Source organism: Capsicum annuum, chromosome 5 (assembly GCF_002878395.1).
Source record: "Capsicum annuum cultivar UCD-10X-F1 chromosome 5, UCD10Xv1.1, whole genome shotgun sequence".
Taxonomy (NCBI): domain Eukaryota; kingdom Viridiplantae; phylum Streptophyta; class Magnoliopsida; order Solanales; family Solanaceae; genus Capsicum; species Capsicum annuum.
Window position 1 is genome coordinate 14,184,434 of NC_061115.1, and position 5,491 is coordinate 14,189,924.

The following is a 5,491-nucleotide window of genomic DNA, read 5'->3' on the forward strand; positions in this document are numbered from 1 at the left end:
AGAGCCTATGGTTCAATGATCCGATGGTTGATATTGAGGACATGTTGAGAATAAAGTTGCAACCAATTTGATGATAGTGAAGATATTTTGTCAAAATAAAACTACATGTGGAGATAATTGTCAATCATATTTTCAACAATCCTGCTGTCACATAATTGAAACTAAAACTCACTTTTAACCCTGCAAAAGTGATACGAGAAAGACAACGGAATCACGAAAACACACTCCAAATCAGTCTACTAATCTTAAGGATCTAAGGACCTTTTTGGAGACCACTCTCGGATTCACTACAACAACAATAATACGAGATAACAATGGTGTATTTGACACCAAAACAGCCACCACAAACTAACAAAGAGAATATCAAGATAACAAGATGAAGAACAAGATGAAAAATAACACAATGGAAAGAACAACACACGGTTTTGACTAGAACAACAACAAAGAGTTCAAGAAATATACGTAAAGATAGATAGATAGACAAAGTGAAGGTATAATCTTAAGAAACCAAGATCCTATTCCACTCTTGTACCCTTAACACTACACACTAAAAATACCTATCTCTTCGGTGAGAACAAGAGAGACCTCAACCTCCTATAGCACCCAACGTTCCAAGCATGAATCCAACACGAATGATTCCACACTCAATTTGGAAATCCTAGTTACAATGTTTCGGCCATAGGCCTTTCTCAAAAGAGAGAAATGTTCTTCTTACAACTTTCACTATCAATAAACATCTAAGACTAAGAACCTTAAGAGGTTCTATATATAGTGTATTACAAAATAGAATATAAAATGACCACAATACCCTTCAAGGGTGAGGTGCCCATCAAGTGTAACTTAGGGGCTGTTTTTAGTGCATTTAGGCCCTCTTTCACACTTCACTTGTGCACTTCCTTGGACAGATTCAATACGCACTCTTTCTCGTCCATCCTCGTGGCCGTACTCGTATCAAAAAGGGCTTCAATATTTTTAACCCGAAAAGGTTTGACATATTTTAACTCAAAAAGGATCAAATTTTCAAACATGTCAAACAACAGTGATATATGAAGAATATGTGAAGAACGGAGATTATGCACAAGAAGAAGGAGGATCAAGAATATTTTGTAGAAAATCAAGCATAAAAAGGAAGATTTATTAGGGGTTTTGCCTTGATTTTCTTACCAAAATTAAGTTTTACTTTTTTCTTGGAAGGAAAATAAAAGTAACCATAATTACTTTTACTTTTTTCCTTAAAGGAAAATATAATTTTTTTCCATATTTGGCAAACCTCTTTCTTGAAGAAAAGGTTTTGGACATCTATAAATAGAAGACCCTCTTCTCATACCATAACACAATAACATCCACAATATAGTCTTTAAGGAGTCTTTGTTTAGGGGGATTTCTCCCAATAGGTTTTAGTTTTTTCAATTTTATTTTTAATATGCAGGCCGTTTGGCCAAACTATATCAATAATATGTCTTTTAGTATTATGTTTTTTATCATCTAATTTATCGTCTTATGATTTGCAAACTTTAAGCTTCCGCATGACGCCCTCTTGATTTCAAAGCCAACAAGAATTAGATCGATTTTGTTGGTTCAATTTGTTGGAATTTCACACCTCTCTGATGATTTTATCACTGTCCAACTCATCTGGTTTGTTACAATTACTTTAAAAAATAGAGTTTCGCAGGACTTTCTTTTTCTTGTTGATTTTATTTATGAACTTAAAATTCGTTTTTGATTTTGATTTTACGAAAAAAAAAAATCACATGTTCTAAGAGAATGGTGATGGTCTCATTATTTCTAGTGAGTAAGATAATAATGGTAGAAGATTTGTTAATGGTAGAATCTTAAATGGAGAAGATAGAGATTTGGGAACTCTGGATTTGGGTTCTTCTTAATGGTGGAAACTTGTTAATGGTAGGATTTGGGTTTTTCTTCATCTTAAATGGGAGATTAGTTTTGTTTGTAATTGAAGGGTTGATCTAGCTTTTGCACTTTGATTGCCCCTTCTGCAAAATGGTTCTGTTAGCTTCTTGCTGATGTTTCTTATGCTAAAGTGCTGCCCACTTTGATAAGTATCATGACGACTTGTTAATGTACCCTAGCTATACATAAAGAAAAAATCTTTTCATGTGTACAATTTCATGGAATTCCATCCTAGTGTGGGTTCTGATTCTTTTTTCATAATTTCTTCATTGATTTAGCTTCATTTTTTTTTATATGTTTTTCATTAATTTTTCTTCGACTTTCATTTTTCTTCATCAATTTTGCTTGATTTTCAATTTTTCTTCATGAATTTAGCTTCATTTTTCAAATTTTTTTCGTTGATTTTTCTTCTACATCAGTCAAAAAAGAGCTTTCGCGCACCTTTATATAGGTTCAATACACACACCATGCCAACTCTGCAAAAGGTACCAAAGTGACACACTTGATGGCTACTTGAGGTGCCAAAAGTGAACAACGTCCACTTGAGGTTCCAAAGTGAAAGATCGCTGAAACTTTAGGAGTCTGCCGATGGGTTCCGCCCATATTCAATCACTTCCTCCATTACTCCTCTGTCGCCATTTTTACCACATCTCTTCCATTCCACGAAAATAAAGAAATGACTTTAATTTTCTTCGAAGGATAGTGAGCTTTCCGAGGAAATTAGAGTCTTTTTTTTTAATAACACCAAGAAAAGATTTTTTTTTCAGATCGAGAGAGTAGGGGAAGAATAGTGGAGCGGAACCATTTTTTTATAGAAAGAAATACTGTAATAACAACTTGCGGTTAATAAAGAGTGTAATCCTTATACCTTAAAGATTCGGAGGAGGATGTTCAATTGGGAAAATAAAATTGTTTGTTCTAGTGGCCAATGTTAATGGTGGATTTAATAACCACTTCAATCTCTTGCCACTATTCTTTAATTTCATTATAAATTTGTTTTCATACGATTCTTGTTGTCGAATTTTTTGCTGACATTGTTGGTATTGGTGATGGGTATGGCAAAATTCTTGGTGTTGGTGATGGGTGTTGTGAAATTTACAACCATCACAAAATATTTTGGAGTTGATATCATTGGAGATGGTGAAAATTGTGTAATTGATGGTGGTAGAGGTGATATTACTGTAGATAGTAAGTATCGTGGAGTGGAATCGACTGTGGGTGATGAACATGGTGGAGTTAATGTCTATGGCGATGGTGTTAGTAGTGGTGCTGGGCTTTGTGAATTTTTTGACGATGGTAATTCGATGGTGGTGAGTGTTGTGCAGCGACAGTGTCTGTGTGGTGGCTGGTGGGTGGTGGGTGCAAAAAGAAAGAAGAATTTTTAAAAATACAAAAAAAAAATTGATTTTTTAAAAATAATTTGATGCGGGGTGGGTAAAATTTAACCCGCTAATAATGTGGACCAATCAAATCACGAGTGGTTATACAACACTCAGGCTTGCCTTGGACTAAGCCACGAAGAAAGAAAAATAATACATTTTAAAGTTATTAAAGGGGGTAAATAATTACTAGTAAATTGTGGTGACAAGTTTAGGAATATTTTTATGCTTTTTTTCTTCCTTTAAAAAATCACATTCACTAGCTAATTAATAAATATCCACAGTTCCTTGAATTTACCATATGAATTCAAATTATTTTAACAAAGTTAATGAAATATCATATCATTCACTACAAAATTGAAATATGACATTAAATTGTGATTGAGGTAGTAATATCCTTTTTCACGTAAGATGTTTATAGTTAGATTGACTTTAAGTTAAAAGTTTTTTGATTTTCTACTTTGGGGTGTGGAGAACTTCATGTTCCCTCTCGTTATATTTGTTTACATATTGAAATTAACAAACTAATAAGCTTGAAACAATGTATATATAATTGTTCATTTAAAACTACAGAGAATATAATACTAAAATGAAAACTCAATCTTAATTTGAACTTAAAAACATTCACTTTTTTCTACAATGTGATGACCGAAGAACTTAAAGATAAATGAATTGAATTAAATGAAGAAATTAAACCTCTCTCGTGTTTAATGTTTCCTCTTGATTGTTAAATTACTCCTTTGAATAGTAATAGAATCAAGAAATCTCATAAAAAAAAATTTTTAATATAATTATAGACAGATTTACCATTTGTCAAGTAGACTAATAATGCATAGAACTATATATAGCCCTCGACAAATGAAAATACACACAAAAAAAATTCTTATTTATGAAAATAATTTTAGAATCCAATTGAACCCAACATTTCCCCAAATAAGTGTTGCATTGATCGTGCATGTTGTGCTTGAATGAAATGACAATAACATAAGGTTTAGTTAAAGTAAAGGAAAAAAGCAGGAGCGAAACTCGAGTTCTAGCTACGGATTCAAGAGAATTCACAGTTTTTGATTAAGTTCTATATTTGTGTTAGAAAGTTACTCAGTATGAACAAATAATTTTAAACTTAATAAATTACTTTTCCTAAAATTCACGACTCAATAAATACAATAGATGTTAAAGAAACAGATAATTATGATTCGAAAGATAGTGAAACATAAACAGAAATTTTAACAAATACAAAAAATTTAGAAATCAATGTAAAACAAGAAGTAATTAATGAAGAAAACTTAGAAAATAGAAACACAGAAATAAATACTCTTGATAAAAAAGAAGATGAAAATATAATACCTAGAACATCAGAAATAAGAAAACCTACATATTATAAGAATAAATTTAAAAGATATAATCTAAAAGATGAATATGACAAATGGACACCAAAACAAATAGTTAATAAAAATTATAACTTTTTAGACTTAGATTGTGTAATAGATACAGAAAAAATAATACAATTATGGATAGGATATATGACAAAATAATTATTAGATAATAATATAAACGTAACAGATGCACCAGAATATATAGAAAGAACACTAATAGGAACAGTGAAATTATGGTTTTAAAATTTAACTGAAAATAGCAAGAAGGTATTAAGAACTGATAAACCTACAAAAGGAACATCATCAACAACTACAACTAAATTAACACCTATAGAATTATTAAAAAATATATGAAATAGCTATAAAAGACGAATTTAGCAGCATGACAACAATAGAAGAAGAACAAAATGAAGAGAAAGATACAAATAGGAATTTAATATTAAAATTAGCAATATGTAATATGTGTTACATAGATGAGTATACTTGCGCATTTAAAGAATATTATTATAGAGGAACATATAATACAGAAGAAAGTAAAGAAATAAGAAAATTATATTTTAATAAATTACCTGAACCATTTAGTTCAAAAATAATAAAAAGTTGAGATGAAGCAAAAATAGTAGATAATTTAGGAGAAAGAATAAAATTTTTACAACAATGGTATAAAAACCTATGTGAAAAATATAGAGAAGAAATAAAAATGGAAAAAACATTAATAAGAAATTTAGCATGTTGCAAAGATAAAATAGCACCTCAATTTAGATGCGAAGAAAGATATTATAAGAAAAGAAAAAGACATAAGAAATATAAGAAATACAAAAAATT